Source organism: Nomascus leucogenys, chromosome 22a (genome assembly GCF_006542625.1).
Source record: "Nomascus leucogenys isolate Asia chromosome 22a, Asia_NLE_v1, whole genome shotgun sequence".
NCBI lineage: Eukaryota > Metazoa > Chordata > Mammalia > Primates > Hylobatidae > Nomascus > Nomascus leucogenys.
In genome coordinates this window covers 139,772,391-139,796,840 of record NC_044402.1, presented here as the reverse complement: position 1 = coordinate 139,796,840, position 24,450 = coordinate 139,772,391, and the positions used below count along the sequence as shown (strand labels likewise).

General features: G+C 55.2%; 1 protein-coding gene and 1 long non-coding RNA gene across 4 annotated transcripts in view; one reads left to right on the top strand and one right to left on the bottom strand.

Annotated features, from left to right (window-relative positions):
• Positions 1-13: 13 nt before the first annotated feature.
• Positions 14-655, bottom strand: LOC105738708. The gene is made up of 2 exons (XR_001114549.2): positions 407-655; positions 14-301 (listed from the first exon to the last, which is right to left on the bottom strand). It is a non-coding gene; the product is annotated as an uncharacterized LOC105738708 (long non-coding RNA).
• Positions 656-727: 72 nt separating this feature from the next.
• Positions 728-24,450, top strand: part of HDAC4 (histone deacetylase 4) — a 354,090-nt gene continuing 330,367 nt past the window's right edge. Inside the window, exon 1 of one of the 3 annotated variants that reach the window (XM_030804318.1) lies at positions 728-973. The gene's annotated coding sequence lies outside the window, so the exon portion shown is untranslated. Of the gene's footprint in view, positions 974-1,362; positions 1,398-1,425; positions 2,002-24,450 lie in introns of those variants that run through there. The other 2 variants (XM_030804316.1, XM_030804317.1) reach the window with 2 other exon arrangements.

Genomic DNA, 24,450 nt, shown 5'->3' with positions numbered 1-24,450 from the left:
GAGATATTTAAGGAAACGTAAAATTGGCATTTTTATTTTGCTAACTGTATTTTTATCCACATAACTACAGTTTCCCCTACCAAGAATCACAGGTCGAGAATGCTGTAAAAACGGATCCTTGCTCAGCTCCTAAAAGGAATGGCCTACAATCGAATCGAACGCCCATCTCCGCCAGGTCCGCATCCCCGGGCCCACGCCGTCGGGGCCCACGCACCGGCGCGCGCTGTCAAAGGCAATTCCTCCCTGGAACGCGGGATTCCGGGGACAGTGTGTGCACCCAAGTTGAAAAGTTGTCACACTCCTGTTGGAAAGAAACGGAAACATCACCACCAGGAGGGTGGCCGCTTAAGACCCCCGCCGACACCGGCTGGCAACCAAGGGCGCTTGCGGGGGTCTACGGGCCGACCTTTAACTCAACACAAGCCTCCCAAGTCCTGCGGCCTTAAAACAACGCCCACTCGGGCGGTGCGCCGTTCCCGCCACCTCCACGCCTGCCTGGCCCCGGACTCGAGACCCTGGCGGCGGGCCGGGCTCCCACCGGCTGAGCAGGGACGCGGCGAGCGCATCCCACGACCCCCGGCAGCCCTTGTAGGCCTGGCCGACCTACACCCCACACCCCGCGGCCGCGTTCCCGCCGCGGGGCAGGGCGAGGCCCACGGCGCCTGCGCACTCGGTGACCAGGCCGCCCTACGCCTCCGTGCGCACGCAGCACCACGTGACCCACCACCAGTACCCAAGATGGACGCCGCGGCGAGGCCTGGCCGGCTCCCCGCCTCAGCCTGCATCCCATTGTGTGCCCTCTAAGCGCGAATTAGGCTCGCAGACACGCGGTGCTGACCGCTAGGCAGCCATGCGGGCTACCGAGTGGGACTGGACACGGTCGGGGCCCGTGTTTACGGTCACTACTGGCGCCCGGTCCCTGCGCCTCCTCAACCGCGAAGCACCCAGCGGCTGGCGCCTGGAGCGTCTCTTGGTACGCCCCACCCTCTAGAATTGACAGCCCCAGCAGCCAATGAGGTCCAGGACGCGTGCGGGGAGGTGGGCAGGGGTGGAGCCTCTCTGCCGCTCACAGGGCATCCGGCCCCGCGGTTGGGCAGTAGCTGGGCGAGGGGTGGGAGCAGACGGGCTGTGCGCAGGTTTCAGCGGGCCAATGGAAGGCCGGCCAGGCGCCCGGGGCGGGCGGGCGGGAGGCGGGGCCGAGCCGTAATTGACGAGCTCTTCATTAGAAACCAGGCGGGAGGGCGGGGCCCGCAAGGGGAGGTGACGCAAGGCTGCCGCGGCCAATGGTTGGCGAGCCGCCGGCGGGCGGGGCGGGGCCGGGCCGGCTGACGGGCGTGCGGGGTGACCTATCGCCGCCTGGCTCGACGCTGGAGGGGGGAGAAGCATCATGGTTCAACGTGGGTCAATTTTTTGTGAATGAGGAGGGGAGGTTGTGGGGCCGCCGCCGCGGAGCACCGTCCCCGCCGCCGCCCGAGCCCGAGCCCGCGCGCCCGCCCTCGCCGCCGCCGCCGCCGCCGCCGCCGCCCGAGCAGCCTCCCAGCCTGGGCCCCCGGCGGCGCCGCGGCCGCGTCCCGGCTGTCGCAGCCCGAGCCCGAGCCCGCGCGCCGGCGGGTGGCGGCGCAGGCTGAGGAGATGCGGCGCGGAGCGCCGGAGCAGGGCTAGAGCCGGCCGCCGCCGCCCGCCGCGGTAAGCGCAGCCCCGGCCCGGCGCCCGCGGGCCATTGTCCGCCGCCCGCCCCGCGCCCCGCGCAGCCTGCAGGCCTTGGAGCCCGCGGCAGGTGGACGCCGCCGGTCCACACCCGCCCCGCGCGCGGCCGTGGGAGGCGGGGGCCAGCGCTGGCCGCTCGCTGTGGGACCCGCCGGTCCCCAGGGCCGCCCGGCCCCTTCTGGACCTTTCCACCCGCGCCGCGAAGCGGCTTCGCCCGCCGGGGCGGGGGCGCGGGGGTGGGCACGGCAGGCAGCGGCGCCGTCCGCCGGTGCGGGGCCCGCGCCCCCCTAGCAGGTGGGCTCCGGGCCGCCGGGAGTGAGGGCGGGGGCGGGCGGGCGCCGGGGCCGGCCGGGCGCCGTTTATGTAACTTTGTCAAATGCTGTGAGTTTGCAGAAAAACGTCCCTGACGGGGTCCGCGGCCCCGCGCGTGTCGTCGCCGCTGCGAGCGCCCGGGGGGTCGCGGGAGGGCGGTGGGCTGCCCAGGACCCGCTGGGCTCAGCCGGCAGGGCGCCAGCAGGCCGAGAAACGGGGCCCGGTCCCGCTCGGGGGTGGGATCCGCGTTTCCCGGCGTTGCGAAAACACACCACGGAATCATAAGCAAATTATCTCGTATTTACATTGAGCGTTGAATTATTTGACAGTGTTATAGCAGGAGACCGTGCGTATCAGTTGGAAAGGCTGGGGGTGGAACCCAGTGTATTCATTTAATGCACATCAAAAATTTGTAATAACTTGAGGCAGCTGATATGAGTGTTTTCTTTATTGCATGTTGTAAATTGACCTGCTGTGACACAATTTTCAAATAAAGCGTTGCAGAAATTAAACTTAAGTTATTTTAAAACTAATGAGTTTCTTAACTAAATCCTAATTGCATGACTGTAGAGACCTACCTAATTGCTTGCCGAGAGCAGTTCTGCTTGCTCTCCGTGAGGGAGGAAAGGGCCTGTTTAGTCACTTTGCCGCCCCGTTTTTCTCTGTTCAGGCTTTTCTGTTTATTCCTACAAATCACCGAAGCAGTTAAGGCCTGGGAGTAAGCCTGTAAACAGTCCTGGCCCAGCGCCAGCCCAGCAGGACTGGGGGGATACTGGCAGGTTTGCACCTTGACCTGGTTTCACTTTTTCTTTTGTAATGTGATCGTGGTTGCCTGGAGTTTTAATTGCTTCTGATAATTCTGTGCATTATTTTCGGGACTGTCCAAAGAAGGCTGGTGTGGTGGCTTCAGGACCCAGCCAGGAAAGGTGGTGGTGGTGGTTGGGGAGAGGGAGGGTGGAAGGGAGGGAGATCGAATTGAGAAAACTCAGCTGCTTGTACACAAATATACACTACAGCAGTTACACAGCAACAAAAGTTATTGCAGAATTTTACAGTAACTATGGCAACACAATTACTCTATTATAATTGGAAATGCGAAATGCCACCCAGTTAGAAGTTTCATCAGAATGGAGTTTTGGATATCAAAAATATGTGAAATTTAATTTTTTTTCAGGTAGCTCCTGCGAATTCTAAAGTCTGGGTTCAATTACCTATTTTTAAGACTGATCGGGCTTCCCCAGATATTCTACTCTCTGGGATCTGTGGCATCTTTCCCCAGAAGAACTCACATTTGTGTGGGAGAGAAGTATTTTCATGCCTTAAAAACACACACCCCAACACATTGTAAGACTTCTATAGCTTTCTGTGTTCTGGGCTTTTATTTTAGAGATCAAATCCCATCCTAAAGAGAGCAGTAATCAGTTAGAAAAGAAGCCGGCTGTACTCAGCAGGCAGATGTAACGCTGCCCTCTTTAGGGTTCTTTCTCCTGCAAGGGGAGCTGGCAGCAGGCATGCCCCCGGGGGAGCCCTGGGCTAAGGGGCGGGGCGGAGGGAAGATGACTGGACTGCACATAGGCCTGGAAGGCCTAGGGACGAAGGACAGATGTGGCCTCGGAGTCCTGCACCAGAGAGAATATTCTGTGTTCAGCAGCTTCCTAGCCATGCAAAATAAAAATCCCCAAATGCCATATTCTCGGAGGCCTTGGGGGCTGTTGCTGTAGCAAGATGGGCAGGACAACCTGGCACGCTGGCCACGTGCGGCTCAGGCAGCCCATCTGGACTCTCTGTGGCCAGAGACCTCGTTGCGAAGAATGCCCTATGGATGTTTACCAGGAGAACTCTAGTGCTGGAAGTTTCCACACATTGTGGGGTTGCTGCAGTTTAATTTCGTTATAACTCTTTCAACTACTGCATATTTATGCCCAGTAATCGACTTCCATTCTCCAGCTTCATTGTGAGGTTTCAATGCAGCATGAATGGCTTTGAATTCCAATCCTTTGATGTTGGGGGTGGCACCAAAGGAAAGGCGACTTTATGCTGTCTTAATTGCCGGAGCAGAAGAAACATTTCATCACTCCTGTAGAATTCGTCCACACCGTTCTCTATTGAAAACGGCTGGGCTTTCATAGCTCAGAAGCTGCCATGAGTAATATATTAATACCTGATGTAGGGCGCGAAGGAGCCGCAGAGGCTGAGAGAACTGCCGTTGCTGAGAGGCAGCGGGGCGACAGGCTGTGGCCGGGCTGCCCCTCCGAGGCTCAGAATTGATGACTGTAGCTGGGGATGGGGGAAATGAAGGGCGAAGGGGCCCAGTCTCCACCTAAGCTTGGGGCTGTGGAACCGGGACTGAGCCCCTTCCCTGTTGTTTGCAGTCCCCAGTCTGTCCTGGGGTAAGGAGTCGGAAAGGATGGATTCGGAGAGAGTGTTTGTTTTGATCTCAGGTGGTCAGCATGTGCCCTGCTGTGTGGTGGGCTCTGGGTTTTTGGCCTTCACGTTAGAGGCGGGTACTGCACCTTCTGGTTCAGGTCAGATGAGGGGTGCCATGTCGAAAGTGATGCTACCTTTGAACAGACCTTAACTCATTCATAAGTGTTTCTGTGGGAACAAGTGTCACTAAGGTCAGTAAGTTCTCTTCATATGGTCAGTTTTCTTCTCTTGGGCTTCTGTGAGTGGGAAGAGTGGGACCTGTTTTGGGGTGGCACGAGGGCCGTGGTGCCTGCAGCATTAAATGGCCATGTCCCCTTGCTGCGGCCTCGCTAACACACCTCCTACTCACTTTCTAGAAGGAGGGTCAGGGTCCTACATGTCCCTTTGCTGCGGCCTTGCTGACACACCTCCTACTCACTTCCTAGAAGGAAGGTCGGGGTCCCACATAGATTGCCCCACCGTGACTTCCTGTATCACTGTCGGGGGATGAGGATGTCTCCTGGAGCAAGGAGATGATGCCACGAGCAGCTGTCACATGCTCCCGTAGCTGATGCCAGATGAGCACCTGCTTGGGGCTGGTGCTGTTTCATGCACTCACCATGTAGGTGTCAGCACAGCCCTGCAGGTGGGCTCTACCTCTGAAGGAACTGGGGGTCGAATGAAATGGACCATCTGCCACTCCCTGCATCTCCAGTCCCAAAGGCCAGTTCCTCTCCGTGCCTCTGCTTCTGGGCTGGTGGTGACCTTGAAGCTGAAGTTCAGCTTGTCGAGGTGCCTGGGCAAACACAGCCTCTTAGAGAAGAGGACAATTTGGAATACCTTTCCAGTTCAGTGTCGTTAGACTTTCTAGTGCGGTGTTGACTGTGCTTGGAGCTGTTACAGGCGTGTTTCATAGGTCTGGGAAGTACTTCTGGCTTTCTCATGCTGTCTTATGTCACGTGTGGGGCTGCAGAACTAGAAGACACGATGTTCTTCCCCTGCAAAGCCCCCAGGACGCCTAGAGGCAGGTGGGGGTGATGGAAGGGAGCTGATGCTCCAAAGCCTACTTCAGCCAGGGCAGCTTTTAGCGTTTGCTGTTCAGTCTGTTGATTACCCTGGAAGATTTTATTGGAAGAAAGCATTTGAGGACCAAGTTAATTTACTCTTTCAATACCAACCCAGAAACCTTAAAGAAAATCTTGACAGATTTAATAGGATAAGAGTTTTTTAAAAAAACTCTTTGGCAAAAGACTCCATCAGCCGGGTTAAGAGACAACAAGAGAAAAAATATGTAACACGTTATGCCAGTGTGAGCTTAATAGTCAATATATAAAGAGCTTTTACAGACCAATAAGGAGAGCATGAGATCACCATTGCAAGATGAGCAGAGCATGAGCATGGAATCATTGTGGCTAGTGATGAAAGGTCAGCATTGCTAATCAATTCAGTGTGAAGGAGATTCCCTTTATGCCTATCATATTGGCGAGTTTGATGATACCTGTTGCTGGTGATAATTTCTATTTTGTAAGGTTTTTGCAAAGTTTAAATAAGTTAATGTATGGAAATTTCCTTGAATAGGGCCTGGCATGTAGTAAGCATGATATAAATGTTGGCTATTATTTATTATCATTTGCTCTCTGGGGAGACCAATATGTATTATTATATAAAATATAATAGGGCTGGGCGAGGTGCCTTATGCCTGTAATCTCAGAACTTTGGGAGGCCAAGGTGAGAGGATCACTTGAGCCCAGGAGTTCAAGACCAGTCTGGGCAACATAGTGAGACCCTCATCTCTACAAAAAATAAAAAAAAAAATCAGGCATGGCATCGTGTGCCTGTAGTCCCAGTTACTTGGGAGGCTGAGGCGGGAGAATAACATGAGCCTGGAAAGTCAAGGTTGCAGTGAGGTGTGATTGTGCCACTGCACTTCAGCCTGAGTGACACAGCGAGACCCTGTGCTGTCCCCCCAAAAAAAGTTTATATATGTAATGTATAAACATAAAATAGTAATTACTGAATTGCTCTCTAGAAAAGTCTTAAGTGTCAAAATCTTAAATGCCATTCCCCTTGTCCCCACAGTTCTACATTTTGAAATCTATTCTAAGGAAAGAAGATAAGTGTGTAGATATCCAGACGTGTGTGGAGGTCAGGGCTGCATTATTTATAAAAGCAGTACTTGTTAAACCTGCTGGCATTTCTGCACGGTGGCATCCTCCATGTGTAGACAGGCAGAAGTGTGCAGCGTAAGAGGGAAAGGCGGGGTCTGGAGCAGTCCCCAGGCCACTCCTGGTTGTAAGTACACGGGTCTCTAAGGTAGCCATCAGAGGTGAGGAAACGGGGTACACTTTTCTTTTATACATGGTGGTATTGTGGAGATTCTTTTGGTAAGCGTCTATTTTTTACAGTAGTAATTTAAAAACATTTAGATATCTCCATTGGAAAGAAAAGTACTCTTTAAGTCCTTGGCAAGTTGATAAATATGCTTCGCAATAGAAGAATTTAGGGGCATTTGTTTTTCTAACTCACATGTAAGCTCTTCAAGGTGGGGACTGACCCTCTGGGTCTGAGTGGGCTCTGCTACAGCCCATCCTACAAACAGTCTCCCAGGTTTCCACCAGAAGCAGGTTTGTACCTCGCATTCCCTTGCTTGAAACCCTGGCATGACTTTCCTATATTCTTAGGATCCTAAGGTCTCAGGGCCGTGGAAGGCCTGCCTGATCCTGGCCTGTTTTACCCGCCTCATCTGATAGCACTTGCTGTGTTTGTGGAGTTTCAGCTGCCACTTGCTTTACTTCCTAGCTCTCTCTAAGTCCCCTTTGACCCCGGGGCCTTTGCACACACTGTTCCCCTTCCCTGGAATGGCCTCCCTTTACCTCCCTCTTCTCCAGCCCCTCAGTTCATGCTCATCCTCTCATCCTTTGATCCCCTGTTAAACTTAGCCTAACAGCTTTTTTCCTCCTTTCTAACAGCATCCCGTTGTGCAATTTCAGGAGCTCATTGTGGCCTTAGTTGTTTAATGCCACCTTTTCTACTAGCTGGGGCTCTGTAGGGGTGAGGGGCCCTGAGGGCCTCATGCCTGCTCTGTACCCTGTGCTTGGCAGTGAGGTGCTCGAAGAATGAAAGAAAATGAATGAGTGAATGAATGAATGGATGGATGGATGAATAAGTAGCCGAGTGAATGGCACAATGTGGGCCTTGGGTGGGAGAGCTGGGGTGAGGCCCCACCTCTGGTCTGGCCCCTCTGTGGGGTTCTTGCCAGTGCTCTGGAATTGCCCGTTTCCTGATACTTCCTGCCCCCATCTGGGAACTTCTTGGTCCTGATTTTGGAGATTACATGCTCCTAAGGAGATGTCATAAATGCAAATGGAGGGGATTCTGTGATGCAGAAAGGAACGGGAGGGAGAAGGGCCTTCAACACAGCTGTCGAGTGGCAAATGCGACTGTTGTGCCAAGGCCAAGGCAGGTGTGTGCAGCTTGTTCTCCAGCCACTTCGCCCAGGGCCCCAGTGTGCGAGGAGGCGAGTGGTGCTTTTACGAAGGAGTTTTTCTCTGCTTGTTTTAAATTAGAATTAATGACATTATTTAATCACTTCTTATTTAGCATCATAATTTTAATATGATACCTTAATATGTTTGTGTACATAAACATTTTGGAGTCTGCTCTGTTTAAAAACGTGAGTGTTGGGCTTTGCGAGTTTACTGTTGTTTATGAAGTACTCCGTCTGTGTGAGTCAAGTGCTTTTGCTGGATTGATGTTTAAGCTTGAAACAATAAATCAGTTCTTACGACCTGAAAGTCTGAACCAGCATTCCAAGTGGGAGTGTTGTTCCAGCGGTGATGGAATTGCATTTTCCCTTGGGAACGGCCCGTCATCTGGTTTATGTGTTGCTATTTGCTGGAGTGGTTCTTTTTTAAACTGAGGAAGAGAAGCTTCTGTGGTGTCTCCACTGGCCTCCCTGGTGGTGGGGTTGGGGGTGGAGGGGGGTGGTCCTTGGGGGCCATGTTCCCTAAATATTTCTAATTGATTAGTTATTATTTTGCAAATACTCATTCTACACCCCAGCCCAAGTTCTAGGTTTTACATGATATGAGACTCAGTTGAACACATTCTGTGTGCCAGACGCAGTGGCCGGCCCCGTGACCCCAGGCTTGATCAGGAAAACTGGCCTCTTCCCACAGGAGGCTTTGGTGTTGGTAAGGACAGAGGAGAAAAAGGAGCTAAACAGGCAGGTGCACACGGGTCACCATCCTGGGAACCAGGGCTGTGGCTGGAGGGCTTGCTTGGTGGGGAGAGCCGTGGTGCAGGAGCCAGGCCCAGATGAGGAGGGGGAAGAGGAGGGTGGGTGGGTGGGAATGGGGTGTGGTCCTTTTTAGCCAGAGCCAGAGTTTCGGGGCTGCAGTAGGGTGAAAAGGGCATTGTGGCCAGATGGTGGCCTGGTGATTGAGGTCTCTGAGGCCAGAGTGCGTGAGCCAGCGATGAGCTGGGCCAACTGGCAGGCTGCCTGGGTGGGGCGGAGGTGTGGTCTGCACAAAGGACTTCCTCGCTGTTTCATGTATGTGTAGTCTTCTTGCATTTAATGGAGAGTTTGCTTCTGTTCTCTCTGTTTTGTGCATTGGTGCCTGGCTCCAGCTGGGTAACGGACCTGACCTCTCTTGTTCTAACTTGGTGGAGGCAGGCGCATTCAGATGGACCCAAGGAGGCCTCCAGGTGGTCCATGGCGCGGCTAGGCCCTCCCTGGGGCACATGCTTGGTGGTGCTGTTGTGGGGGCCTCTGCATGAAAAGCAAGGGCAGCTTCCAAAACAAGGGCAAGGCGAAGAAGGTGGCTCGCACGCCGGGGGTCCCAGCCCCGTGGCTCTGAGACGGGGGCCACATCCAGAAGGGGGGGGGTTCCTTCCTTCCAGCAGTGCTGGCGAGAGCTTCCTCTGTGCCTAGGTCCAGTATTCTGTAGAGTAGCTGTCAGGACTGAAGCCTGCCAGGAGTCCGTGTAGAAACCGTGCTGGAGGGGACCCGCTGGAGGACGCTAGCTGGCACCCCCAGTGCCACCGGTTTACACACCAGAATTCCGGCTCTGAGGCTGAGCCCAGCCTGGCCCATCTGCAGGGGCCTTGCTGGCTGGCACTGTGCCATTTAAGTCGAGTGACAGAAAGTGGGGCCCCAGTGGGTCAGCAGAGTGTGGCCAAGGGCCCCTGAGCCTCAGTCCTCCCTGTGGCGTGGGGCTCATCCCAGCTGGCTATTGAGGACTTGCCCGCCCCCAGGAGTCATGTCCGAGCCCCGTAAGCTCAGGGGTTAGAGTGTTCTAAGGAGGCTGACCCCTATTCCACCTCTGGGGGCTGTGGATAAGGAGGGGAAGATGGCCTGTGGGTCCACACAAGTGGGGCGTGTCTTAATTAGTGACGCCAACTGTGCCTCCTTGCTCCCAGGCTGTGGGTGGCCCTCTGACCCTTTGGATCTTTAAAGGGAGCCATAAAGAAAACCATTGGGAGGTTCTGGCGTATTAAACCCCCCTCTACTATAAAATTTACATCAGATTTTGCACTGAAAAGATCCTCATAGGTGGTCACAGTCCCCGTCCTTGGAGAACACTTGTTTGCCAGCTCAAGGGTTCTGTGTTGGAATCCGCCTCTTGGCTCTCCAGGTCAGAAGGACGCATCAAAGGAGATGTCACTGGGGTGCCTGTGTCCTTCTTGCCTTTCGAGTGCCTGCCCTGAAGCAGCTTGCTTTCCTTTGCCTCTGAGTGTGCAGCACAGCCCACCGTAGCTCTGTCGCCGGCTGGGGCAGCAGCTGACCTGCAGAGCCCTTTCGCGCATGCCCGCTGCCATCCAAGGGTAGCAGCCGGGCTGGGCCGTCCCACCACTGCCTGGCATGGTGGCCTGGGCAGGATGGGGCCTGGTGTGGGAGCATCCAGCTCACTTCCCAAGCTGGTGGGGATGTTAACCCTTTGCGCTTCGGAGTTCACAACCAACCATGTGCAACGCTTCCCCTGGTCCCTCCCTGAAGAAGAGTGTCTTTCCGTGTCAGCGTGCCAGCTTCAGCACACGCGGGCTGCGTTCTGACAAAGTTCTGTTTTCAGAATTCTCCTGGTTAAGCGGAGGACAGAGCTGAGGAACGTGGGGGCTGCGGAGGGCCTCCTCTCTTGTTTCACATGTCCTTCTCCTGGTTCCTCAGTGTTCTCTTGGGTGTGGGGTGAAGGGTCTGATTGGTGGATGTGTTCACTTCTGCTCGTCACACTGCCGATGTGCCTGCAGTGGACAAGAGTGATTTGCAGTGATGTCCTGTGTTCCATGGCTCTGGGGTGTTGAGTGAGCTTCACTGTCATGACCCTGTCACCTCACTGAGTCCTTTGTCGTCTGCTGAGTGAGTGTCTGTCCTGCCGAGACTCAGCTTTCCTCTTCCTCCTCCCCCAGTGGCTCTGAGGACACACAGCCCTCTCTGCTGGCAGGTCTTGGGAGGAATGAGGAGTAGGGTATGTGCCCTGCCAGGGGCCTGCTGCTGACCGGGCTTTGGATGCACCTGCAGGACTTTCTGAGGCCCCTGCGCCTGCTCAGGGCATCTCTGCAGCAGGTCGTGGTGTGGTGGACGTCTCCCCGAAGGACCTTAGCACCGTTTGAGAACAAGCTCTCGTCTGCCTTTGTCCTTGCAGGGGTTGTGTCATCGTTTACAGAGATTAGACTCTTGAAGCTCAGAAGCACCGTGATGCTTCCCACGGACACTGTCAGCCCCCAGGGCATGCTGCGCTTGTCAGGGATCTGAAGGGCCAGCGTCCCTACCCAGTATGCAGAGCCCGGCTCGTGATGGTGGCTCAGCTGCTGTGGCATGTCCAGATTGCGCCTTGGCCACGGTGTGATTCGTATCGAGGCCTGTGGTGCCGAGCCGAGGCCCCCGGCCCTGAGGATGACCCGAGCGGTCTGATGGACACTCTATGCCACGTTGCCGTCCGTCATGCTTGCCAGTGTGCTGGGAGAGGGAGCTGCCCTGAGACCGTGGCTGTGTGTAAATCCAGGCTGCCCCGCTTTCCCTCCCCTTGGTTCTTTCTTCCCGTCTTCACTGCTTCTGATTTGCGTGAGTAGGGACCCTGAAGGACTGTGTGCATTTTGCCCACTGCCTTGGTCAGAAGGCCACTGGGTGTGGCTGCAGTGTCTCAAGGGAGGCTGCGTGGCTGGGTGCTCAGGTCCAGGCTCGGGGCTCCAGGCATGTGGCGGCTCCTGGTAGCAAAGTGAGGGGTAGTGCCGCTGTGGAGGGTAGCGAAGGACGGAGAGATGGGTGAGGTCAGGGCTGGGGCTGCGGCCGCGTGGTGCCCCTATGGCACAGCTCCTCCACAGATGGAGGGTGGGAAAGGCACTCTAAGGGGATTTTTGGGGGTGGCTTCATATATATATATATCTTTTGAGACAGAGTCTTGCTTTGTTGCCCAGGCTGGAGTGTACTGGTACAGTCACCACTCATTACAGTACAATCACCATTCACTGCAACCTTGATCTCCCAGCTTAAGCAATTCTCTCGCCTCAGCTGCCTGATTAGCTGGAACCAAAGACACATGCCACCATGGCTGGCTAATTTTTTATATATTTTGTAGAGATGAGGTTTCACCATGTTGCCCGTGGCTGGTCTCAAACTCCTGGGCTCAAACAGTCTGCCCACCTCGGCCTACCAAAGTGCCAGGCACGCAGCGGCGGGACTGAGGCTGGAAGTGGCCTCCTGGCCTGGGTGCACAGGGGGATCTTCTGGCCACTCTCCAGCCCCTGCTGCGGCCATCCTGGTGCTTGTGGGCCTGCGGCTGCTTCAGTGGGTGACCCCATCCAGGCCACTTGTGAGCAGTCCCCTCTTCTCTCTGTCTTCAGCTCCCACTAAAGTTCTGGGACTGCAGCCCTGGTGAGTGTTCTTCCTCCTCAACACACATGTACATGCATGTGCACATGCCGCACACAGCAAGCATTCCCACCCACACACTTGTGTTCCCCGGACACGCACACATCCTCATACAGATACACGCACGGACAGACATCTGCACACACGTGCTCACGCACTGGAGTCGTGTGCAGTCTGGCTCCTCTGGCGTGATTCCTGGTGAACCAAGAACAGCCATTCACCTCTGATCGCTGCCACTTCATGAGGAAGGGTGGAGTTTCTATAAAATGGGTACATCTGATGGTGGCGAGGGTGGCAAAATCCTCCCTCATGCGCATTTCTCACCCAGCTGCTTTTCTCTCCAGGGAGACCACTGTGTTTTCACTGTTAGAATTGGGCTGTCTCTGGAGAAGGGCCAGCCTTGTTTCAAGCTGAAGTTCTTGGTATTGTGTCTGGGATGTGGCTCTTGCTCCTCCAGGTTGTGACTACGTTGTTTGTGAAAGTCAAGCTCTTTTTTTTTTTTTTTTTTTTTTTTGAGACAGAGTCTCGCTCTGTCGCTCAGGCTGGAGTGCAGTGGCACAATCTCGGCTCACTGCAAGCTCCGCCTCCCGGGTTCACGCCATTCTCCTGCCTGAGCCTCTCCGAGTAGCTGGGACTACAGGCGCCCGCCACCACGCCCTGCTAATTTTTTTGTATTTTTAGTAGAGACGGGGTTTCACCGTGGTCTCGATCTCCTGACCTCGTGATCCGCCCGCCTCAGCCTCCCAAAGTGCTGGGATTACAAGTGTGAGCCACCGCGCCCGGCCGAAAGTCAAGCTCTTATACCTAAAGCCGGTGCTCATGGGATTTCCTTACGGTGTTGGTATTCTTAGTTTCCCAGCATTACATTGTTAAATTTCAGGCCCAGACGTGGTCTGGCGGCTTGTCTGGAACACACAGTGGTGCTCCAAGCATACATCTACATGGACGCCTTACCCGCCAGCATCTGTGGGCTCCAGCCTGTCGGCCCACAGGAGTCATCTGGGCTCCAGAGGCCTCGCACCCTCCCCTGGCCGGCCACCCCGGGATGCCCCCAGGACCTATACCCTCAGCTGACGCTCCTCTTGGGAAGGTGGTTTTGAACCTGTGTCATGTGGTTCCTCCTGTGGTCGGGACACACTGTCATCTGCCTCTGGTGTGACCCATCTCTCTTTGGTCTTTCCTCGTCCCTCCGGTACCACCCATTTTCGTACAGAAACTGAGGATGACTCTAATTCCGTTTGAGCATTTGAGTCTCAGTGTCTGTGACCTTGACTCCCACTGTGCGGCCGCCCCAGCCCCAGCAGCGCAGTCAGGGCTGGGACCTGATAGTCGCTCTGAACCTCTGAGACACAGGCCCCAGCCTCTCTTCCCTGTGCTCCGACTCTCAGCCTTCCTCCTCTTCCCTGGTCCTCGCATCCTGAGGCTCACCTTTGTCTGGAGTAAAACACAGGCCCCTCTGCTGTGCCTGCAGGGTCTTCCAGGGTTTGGCCCAGCCTCCCCGACCCACATTCCTTCTCCCGCATCCTTGGGTCTGGCCACATTGTTTAGCCCTTGTTTAGGGCACACCTGAGCTTCCCTGTCCTTGGGCCTCTGTTTACCTTGCCTCCGGGGCTTGCTTGGGGGTCCCAGAGCAGAGCTGTAGGAGATTGTCTTCGACTGCTTTCCGGGCCCGGTGGCTCTTTTTGATTCTGTGGCGGCAGGAAGGGTCATCAGAGCCTCCTTGGCTTCCTCGGCACTCACTGTGGCTTCCCTGGCCTCCTGTCCCCTTTGTGAGTTGTAGTGAGTAATGGATGAGGCTGCAGTCAGGCTCCCTGTGTCCTGCTGTATCACATGGTCCTTCTGGGGCTCCCAGGGTGGCGTCTGTAGAATCAGGGACAGGCGTGTGCGTGTTCCTTATCCCAGGCCGGCTTTGCCCACTGGTGGGCTGTGCTGTGCACCTGAAGCTGCAAGGGCTCCTGGCACAGGCAGGTGGGAGGCTCGAGGCTAAGACTTCAGAGGGAACAGGGGCCCCTGTGGGCACTCATTTCCATGCTCTAGCTCTGCCTTCCTGCTCTGGCCACCAACAGGGAGCCGGGTGGAGGCAGAGCTTCCCCGCTGCTGAGCTGGGCAGAGTCGTGGGCCAGGAGCCTCATTTTCTTCAGTCCTCGGAGGTGGCCCGGAGGCCCCCGGAACCTCCTGCCACTGCCAGCCAGTGCTTCCTCCGGCTGAGAGCAGCCAGCCCGCTGTGTGCCCCCATGTACTGAGCTTCCAGAGTGTCGCCTCTGGCTAAGGGAAGCTGAGGGCAAGGCTTCTTCCTGAGGCTTGGAGGAGACCTTTCACCTGAGGTGTTGGGGAGAGGGCCTCCACCCAAAGTAGTCAGGGACTTTGGGCCTCCAATTGTGCCAGTCCTGTGGAGGCGACTAGGAAGCAAGGTGCCCTGTTCGGGAGAGAGAGCCAAGATGGAAGGGAAGGGATGGGAAGGGCTCTTCCATGGAAGCCTTGTCCCTGTCCCTGTGCACAAAACGTCCGCAGTTCTGTTCTGCTGCATCCTGGGCTCATTGGAGCCCTTGGGTGTGCGCCTCCCCATCAGGTTCTGGGCCTGGGGGGGTGCAGAGAGGAGCCCTGAGCCCCTTCTCAGGTCCTGCGTGTGTCTCACCTTCCTGGTGCTTGGTCCGAGGGCTGATGTATTTGGAAGTTTTATTTAAGCTGTTGTATTGTTAAAATGTCATCTTTGTATGTGTTTGGATACAAATCGGCATTTTAGGGGTCAGAAGCAGGGGAGAGAACCATGGGGTATGTGGTGCTGGGGCCATGTCCACCGAAACAAACCAGACTCATCCTTAGCGCCTAGGACCCATTCCTTCGGATGCAGGGCCATTTTCCTTTCTTTCTTTCCTTCTATTTCCTTTGCCTTTTTCTGAGATAGGGACTTGCTCTGTTGTGCAGGCTGGAGTGCAGTGGGACAATCATGGCTCACTGCCGCCTTGACCTCCTGGGCTCTCTCCATCTGCCTGCCTCAGCCTCCTGAGTAGCTAGGACTACAGGTGTGCACCACCACATCTGGCTTTTTTTTTTTTTTTTGTAGAGACGGGGTCTCACTATGTTGTCGAGGCTGGTCTTGAGCTCCTGGCCTCAAGGGATCCTCCCACCTATGGCACCCAAAGTGCTGGGATTACAGGTGTGAGCCACCATGCCTGGCCTCAGTTTTCTTTTTCATTAAACATTTCCATATGATAGAGAGAGGTACTAAAAGATGTCATTTCTAATGTGGCTTTAGGGAGACCATAGATCTTTTCGGCCCACGCAGGTATCCCGATTATGAACACCTGATACAGAGGACCTGGGATCTGGGCATCCCCTAATATTAGCCTGGGCGTCTTGCCCATCGACGTGGTGTGCAGCCAGGTCCCCCTGGGTTTTCTGCCTTTGCAGAGCGCGATGGAGGGTTGCCCACGAGCTGCTTCTCTGTCTGTGTCCGGGCTGTTCCTGGCTTCCCAATAGAGGCGAGAGTGGACTGCGCCCCGTTACTCACGTCAGTAGGCCTCTCGCACGGTGCCCAGGTGCCAGCGATGGCAGCTCTTCCAGCCGCCCTGTGCTCCAGTGGCTCTCACATCTGTCCTCGTCTGGCCTTGTTGGCGGGGCTGACGCTGTCTGGGGGACTCTGGGGGACTGTGTGGATGAGCTTCATCCTGTCTGCATCCTGTTTCCACCTTGTATCATTTTTCTCACTTTCCAGTCTCTGTTGTCCATTCCTGCCCCAGCCATCGTTGAGGGAGGGGCCATCAGCTGGCCTGAGGCACTGCTCCACCCTGCCCCCCACCCCACGCCCTCGGGTAAGAGCTGCCGAGGCAGTGGCCTTGCCACGCTTTCTCCCACCGGGTACAGAGAGGGAATAAATGGTAATGGATTGATTGGGCGCTCTTTGAGCGTGTTAGGTTTGCAAAACTAACTGCTTCCTCGTTGCTTCATTGTGGCCCAGACTGCACTTGCCGTGGGTTTCTCTGTGGCGCTCAGAGGAGCCAGACGAGGAGGCACCTGTTCCAGCTGAGTGCTTAAGAAGCCGACCTCTGCCCCCCCTGCCCCTGCCTGCCCAGGTGTCATCAGATCTGTTTCCAAGCCCTGCTCCATCTCCTGAAGGCAGCTTTGTCCTTCTTTCAGATTCTGAACTCACAGACACTGATGTTTGTCCAGCCTCCAAGCAGGGGTCTGCTCAGTGGTTATGCACTTGACGGGAAGGTGCAGGGCTCAGAGCAGTGCCAGGGCCTCCTGCGTGTGAGGGGCATCATGGTGGAGGATTCCCCCTGCGGGCTGGAGCCAGAGTCAGGGGTGGCCACGGGAAACAAGCGCATCTTCCTGGACAGTGGGAGCCTTTGGGTGAACGGGGTGAGATCCATGAACTGGACTGTGAGACTGTGATGGAGAACGCTGGGTATCAAGCCAACCATGCCTGTAACGTGGACAGTTACACAGTGAAATGAACACTTCATTTGAGTTGTTAGAAAGTGTAAGCTGTTGCTCACGCCTGTAATCCCAGTACTTGGGGAGGCCGAGGCGGGTGGATCACCTGAGGTCAGGAGTTCACGACCAGCCTGGTCAACGTGGTGAAACCCCATCTCTACTAAAAAAAAAATACAAAAAAGTTAGCCAGTCGTGGTGGCTCATGCCTATAACCCCAGCTACTCAGGAGGCTGAGGCGGGAGAATTGCTTGAACCTGGAAGGTGGAGGTTGCAGTGAGCCGAGACCACAACATTGCACTCCAGCCTGGGCAACAAGAACCAAACTGCATCTAAAAAAAAAAAAAGAAAAAGAAAGTGTAAGCTGTTAAAGAAAGCTCCCATCACGGTGGGCTGGCTTTTCCTGGCCTGGTCCCACCCACAGGAGCCCTGGGCTGTTTCTCCCCTTTGTGGGGAGGAGTCAGGGAGGCTTTGTTTGGGGGCCCATGTAGAGGGCAGAGCACTGTGGCTCCGGGGTTCAGCCTCTGAGACGTGGCCCATCTGGGTCACTCTGGGTGGTCCTACCCATTACATGATCAGAAAGGCACAAAGTAGAAAATGTGTATCTTGTATTGCCTGAGAGTTTTATTAAAGCATTTCCAGTATCATTAATATTAGAGAAACTAAATTGGTAGAATAGATCAGCAATACAAATAAGCAGTTACTGTAATTGGGAAAAATACTAATGATTTAATTTGCATACGTGGCAGAAGCGACGTTTTATGATTGCTTTGATAATAAAAGACAGGCTGAGTATCACCAATGCAAGCAAATAAAGAATCCATTAATTCTGTTCATTTAAAAAAGTGGTATTTCCAGCTTTTGCAGTGACAGTTTAATAATTAGGGTGCCTAATTTAATCTGTTAACATGGGTGCAGGCCTTGACTAACTTGGGAAGGCAGCTCCTGCTGGCGTGAGTCTGTGCTGTTGTTGATTGCCCTGAGGAATATGGAGATCCCAGCCCTCGGCGGAAGCAGAGCCCTTGGCCCTAGGGAGCTGTATGTGATCTGTATCACTCTGTTGGCTTTGGGGCCTGAGCACCTGGGACTGTGTTGCCCTGGCTCCCAAAGCCCAGTGAGCAGTCTCAGCTGCTGGAGTGTGTGTGTGTGACGTGGAACTGGGCTGGGGGGCGGTGACTTCAGTCACTCTGGCTTGAGTCTATTTTAGGGGATCTCTCGCCTAGGAGGTTTTGCAGCCTCCTCCCCTAGGGGACATTTGGCAGTGTCTGGAGACAGTTTTGGTTGTCACATCTGGGGGCGTGGTACCGGCCTGTAGTAGTTTGAAGCCAGGGTTGCCACTGAACATTCTACAGCATATGGGATAATGAATCATCTGTCACAAGATGCCATTGGTACCTAGGGTGAGAAGCCCTCTTGTCAGGAGATGAGCATTTATTTAGCATTAGAAGTAAATGGCACTGCATCTGCCCAGTATGGATTTTGTTCTACTTCACAGTCGTGGAACTTAAATAGTAATTTTGAAAACTCTTGGGACAAGTTACATACATCATTTACCAGCTTGGGGGTGAGGAAATGAAACCAGCTTTCATTTACCTTTTTTTGCATGTGAATTAAATGTACCTTTATCCTCTCCTTTTCCTTTCTTTTCATTTCTCCATCTCTTTCAGATTTGAAAAATGGGTTTCGATTCCCCAGAACTTACATTTTCCCAGCCAGAGCGTGTTTTGCATGCAGATGTAGTTTCGAGATAACAAAGAGGCATGTTTGTGTTGTAGTGACTACATAAAAAGAAAGGATATTGCTGAATTGTAAATTGCATTTTTAGAATATGCTAAAACGAAGCGCTGAGAGTCATTTGTCTTCACTGCAGCTCAGCTCGCTGCGTGTTTTCATTGTAGTGATTGAGGAAGGCGGTCGCGGGAGGCAGCTCCGCGACTCTTGGTTCCTAGACGGTTTCCTTCCTCAGAGCATCGCGTGTACGTCACGTGTTCAGGTGACAGCTCAGTCACCATAAATACACTTTAAACATCCTGATGTGTGTGTTGTGTGTGGGATGCTGTTGTTTCAGTCACTGCCAGTCATTTTCTCAGCTATCAGGACGTGAACCCGTGTTTGCTCCTCGCATCTGGGAGGCGCTGCTGAGGGGTGACCTCGATCTGCAGGAAGTGTGCGCTGTGTACGGGAACATTTAAACCGGGCGTCCCTCGTTTTCTGAGATGGGACGTGAAGGCCGAGTGGAGATCGGTAGGCAGCAATGCCTCTGAAGTTGGGGACAAAGCGGGAAAGAATCCATGTGAACAAGCAGTTTAGGCAATTTATTTGTGTGTGTGTTTCCAGCTTTTAAATATTAAAAAAAAGTTTCAACTGTGATAAGAAACACCTAACAAAATTAACCATCTTAACCATTTGTTAGTGTGCAGTTCAGTAGTGTTAATTATATTCACATGGTTGTGCACCCAATTTCTAGAATTTTTTCATCTTGCAAAACTGAAACTATTAATATACACCCATCAAATAGCTATTCGATTAGAGTTTTTAAAGGCAGGTGGTTCTTCTAAAACACAAGGTTACTGTCAGTCCCGTGGTGAACTCAAATGTTTGCTAACTGTAGAGGGAAAGATGGGAAAAAAACAAATGTTTATACATACAATAACTATAGATACACATATATAAAATATGTCTGTATATTATCAATATGGAATACATAGTAAATGTATATTTATAACATATGTATAATTTAATGTAAATGTATATTAAATACTACATTAATTATATAATAAGTTAAATGTGTGCATAGACGTGTGCGTGCATATGCATATCCTTGATTTACCCAAAGACGCGGGTCATTGCAGAGCTCGCGCATTCTGCAGTGGTATTTCTTCTATTCCTCTGGTCCAGATCTCCAGAACTGACTGTGCTGTTTTCTTTCTCTGAATGAATGGAGCCTCATGAGGGCCCTCTTGGCGCTGGCACCCATGGGCCCACGCCGCATCCCCGACCCCAGGTCCCATCCCCTTTTTCGTGCACGCCATCCCAGCCCCGTGGAGTCTTGGTGCCCCCGGCTGGATGGCAAGCTGGCCACACTCCACCACAGGCCAGATGGAGCCTGCAGTCTGCATCCTCTTCTCCCCGAGTCACCCCGCAGCCAGGTCCGGAGCATTCCACTGTCTCCCTATCCCACTGTCGGTGTCTGGGTGCAGGTGCTGAGCCTGGCTGGGTGTTCTTCTTTCCTTTGTTTCCTGTGACCCTGTGGGGAGTGTGACCCCGTGGTAAGGCAGGGGCTGCTCTCTGGCCTTCCCAGTGGAGAGAATGAGCAAGGGGCCCTGGCAGCCGAGTGGGGCTTGGAGAAAGGGCGCTTACCCCAGCCTGGGGCTCCTCGGGGCTGCCAGGGGGATGGTACCCAGCCTGGGTCTGAAGATAGGGTAAGATGACTGGGCCACTGAGGTGGGGGCTGTGGGGAGCGCCAGGGAGGCCCTGCCAGGAGCCGGTGCCCTGAGAGCAGGGTGGGCACTGGGCCAGCTGAGGCCAAGGGGACCTGCCAGACCCCTCCTGGGAACTTGGACCTCCTTGGGTAGGAAGGAGCAGACCTTGATGGGGCTGGGCTGGGGCTGCGCTTGAGGGACTGGAGGGTGACAGGCAGAAGCGGGCAGTGGCTCCACAACGGGTGGATGGGGTGAGTCTTGGTGTCTGTCAGTGATTGCCAGTGTGCCCAGCGTCATCACATGCTCTGCCTTCTCCTGGCATCGGCCTGGCGCATCTCCCTGGGGCTCACCCACCTGCGCGGGAGCCAGCACTTGCAGGGGCCCACCTTCCTGGGTTGGTCACCTGGCTTCCTTCCTCTCCACCCCCAGCGCCCACTCCCCTCTGGCTGGACTCTCCCTCTGTCCTTGGAGGAACAGCTTTTCTTGGTGGCCTCCGCCCCCAGCTCCTGCCTTCCCAGAGTGACTTGCCCCTGGGCTCCCTGTCACTTCTAAATCACTTGGCCCGAGGCGCATTTCTTCCCTTTGTGTCTCCTTTCCTACGGCACTTCCTCTTTACCATCCCGTCCCGCCCCTGCGGCTGACACTGAAGATTCTGCTGTGTGCCAGTGAGCGAGCTGGCCCAGCATGGGGCACTTTTCCTTGGAAATGAGGGGAAAGAGGGCTGCTTCCTGGGGAACTAGACAGAGCTTGGCAGTCTGCGAGGAGGCCTGTTTGTGTCCTCTTTGTTTGAAAGACTGTTTTGCCTCAGGCCAAATTGTCCGACTCTGCCAAGGCAGGAAGGAGAGTAGGAGATCCATGGATCCCTCAAGTGAACAAAGGAAGAGCCCAGGACATGCCAGGGTCATTGGTTGCCGGGGTCATTGGTTCCCAGGATTATTGGTTCCTGGGGTCATTGGTTCCCGGGGTCATTGGTTCCCGGGGTTCTTGGTTCCCGGGGTTCTTGGTTCCCGGAGCCATCGTTTCAGGCTACCTCCGGCTCCTGAGAGCGAGGGGAGCCCATGGAGGCCTGCAGAGGAGAGTGGGAGGTGAGGACAGGGACCTCTGGATATGGCCCTCAACAGTACGATGGTCCTTGTGATGCTGCCATCTGGGTGGCTCACGTTCACTGTGGGTGCCAGCCTGGGCTCAGTGTCAGAACAGCTGTGGTCACGTTGAGCATGTGACTCAGCTCTTCGTTCCCTAGGGCCCACGCCTTCCCTCTTCCAGGCCATCATCGTGTGGACCCCAGCTGTCAACTCCGTCTCCATCCTGGACTCTGCTTTAGTGCCCTCCCTGCCCTGGTCACCCCTGGATGTTATGTGCCTGGGTGCTCGTCTCCCCCAGGAAGGAAGGAAGTTCCCAAGCTGTTACGGATGCCCACTGGGCTGCTTTTCCACAGATGCCTCAGGGTCCAAGGGGCATCTCCCGGGCCAGATCTATGTGCACAGGACATGTCCCCAGGCTGAGAGGGGCACCCCCCTGCCGCTGGCATTCCCCAGATGTTGGCTGAGTGGAGGGGCACCACGTGTTGCTGGACAGAGGGGCTGCCTCAGGACGCAATGTCTCCCCTGGAGGACAATGGCCTCCTTAATTCTTTTTGAAAACCAGACATTTTGATGTCCATAGAACTCCTATTTCAGGGAAAATTAGAGGTCCTTGAGGTGGGTGTAAAACCAAGCAGGTGGGGCGCTCGCCCTGTGGCATTTGGAGACAGTCCCAGCAGAAGGTGGTGGCGGCTGAGCTCAGCGCGGCGATCAGTCTTGGGCCTGGGCTTGTCTGCCTGGCCGTGCCCAGTGTGTCTGAGATGTCCGTCCTGCGTCCTGGCAGGTGCTCTAGGGTCCTGGGGGTCTCTTCACCCCATTGGATCTCTGCACGGAATACTGGTCCCAGCCAGATGAGCTGTCAGCCCTGCCCCTTGTGAGAAGCCAGTGGTGAGACTGTGGCCTTGGGGCCTCATGCCCACACCTCAGCTGCTCCAGGTTTGTGGTCTGGGCGAAGTGAGGCAGGATACATCCTAGGTCCCTTTGGGGGAGGAGAGTCTCGTGCTGCCTCCATTGTGGTGATGCACTAAGAGGGGTGGAGATCTCCATAGAAGACAGGGCCTCCAGCAGGGTCCAGAGAGATCCATTGGTGGCAGAGAGGACGCAGGCATCGGGGCAGCCCTCGGGACAGGTGCTGTCTTGCAGCCTGGAGCAGGCCTCTCATGCTGGCAACACGCAGACTCACGGAGTCAGAGGCCCTGGACATTTTGGGGCCTCCAGAGGCACACGTGGCCTGTGAGGCAGCACCTGTGTGGACAGCACCCTGGCAGTGGCTTCGGTTAGTGGACAGCCTTGTAACCTGTGGTGGCGATGCCTCCTGGGTTGGAGCAGCCGATGCCTGGGGCACTGCTTTTGGTTTCAAGTTCAGAGTCAGAGTGAGCAGAGGTAGCCTTTGGGCTGCCATGGAGGCGCGCAGCCCATCCCGGCTTTGGGAGGACGGCAGCTGGGCACCGAGGGCAGAGGCCCCGCATGCTGGGGATGTGTCTGAAGCATGCTCACAGGTGAGGCGTTGGTTCTGAGTGACCGTGTCTGGCAGGTCAGGGGTGTGAGTAAGGAAGTGGTCTATGTCCAGGAGGGACGGGCGTGGAATAGCTCCCCTTCCAATAAGGACCTGCACTCAGAGCCACTTATTATTGAAACTTGCTATCGTTGTGCAACCCCAATTTGTGCCGTAGTTGTCATCAGTGTGTCAGAAACATTTTGTGCTGTGCTTACTCATGGAGTCAGGTTCCACTGAGACCCTGCCACCCAGCCGTATGCCTGCATTATGAGGATTTGTCTTAGCAGTGGCGTGTTCTGTTGAGCACTGTGGCTTTTTAATCATTACTGAAGTGTGGCCACTCAGGCTGTATTCAGGAACACAAAGTCTAAACGAAGAAGAAAGAACTAGGGGTCCCGGGCAATCTGTGGCTGGACGGCGTTCATCACCTCCCCCTGGGGCAGGCGTTGTGCTCCCGGCAGGTGGTGTGTGTGGCGTGGCCGGGAGGCCATGTTACTGATGGTAGCAGACACGTGCCTTCGGGCCAGGGCGGTCGACAGTCTGTGTCCCACCTCTGATGGTGCGGTGGTGACATCTGGGGCACCATCAGGAGGGTTGTGAGCACACAGCACCTGCCTTGGTGTTTGGATGGTGGAGGGTTGTGAGCACACAGCACCTGCCTTGGTGTTTGGATGGTGGAACATCATTGCCCAGAACCTGCCAGCCCTGCTTTAGGGACCATCGAAGGACACACTGAAGCAGAGTCAGACGAGGCTGGCCCCAGGGTGTCCAGCAGGCTGTGGACAGGACATGACGTGGTCCAGGTGACACTCGCAGTCGGGCGGGGTGACTGCCAAGCACCCCTCTCTTCTCCAGCACCCTCCCCCATGAGGGCCAGCAAGAGGCCTGGGCTGGGCAAGGTCGCCTGCAGTCAGGGGGGCACTCACTGGTTGAGGGAGCCCAGACTCCCCAGGCCTCCTGGGGGCCACGGAGGAAACGCCTGTCCAGAGCACCTGGCGGTAGGTGCTCCATGGCAAGCAGTGTCCCCATGAGATCTTCCACCCCAGACTGCCCTTCCACTGCCGCACTGGAGCCTGTGCTTGACAGAGTTGGCAGGACCCTCTCCTGCAGCCATGCTGGGTGGCTGCGATGGCCTGTAGCGTCCATGGTGTCCGTGTGCCAGGTAGGCGTGAGTGCCATCCTGTGGACGCTGTGAGGCGTCACCACTCGCTGAGGTCAGTGGCCTTGCCCTGGCGGGGCTGAATCTGCATGGAGGACACTCAGGCCTGAGGCAGGGGCTTCGCTGCACACATCCTCACGGTGGGGTCGGGCTGGCCGTGGGCCACCAGGCATCCTTGCTGGCCCTGTGAGGGCAAGTGATTGGACGGTCCATGGCCTGGCAGGTGTTCAGGGAACATTTAGGGACATGCGTGGATGGGAGGGTGGGTGGGCGGAGTCCCCAGGCCTGCAGGACAGCAGAGAGACCAAGCTGGCTCTGGCACCTCCCGGAGCACCCTCCGCTCCTCTGATTTCCAGGCCCCCAGCTCTGCTGACTTCTTCCTACATGGCTGCCCTGCCCCAGGCACATCTGGGCGTTCCTGCTGGTTCCACTGGTTCCCAGTGTCAGTGTTCTTCACAGCTCTGTGGACCCTGCCTGGCTCTGTGTGTTCTCCCAGCTGACCCATCAGACCCCTGCGGCTGCCCTTCCTGCCCGCAGCAGACAACTCCTGAGTCTGTCTAGCT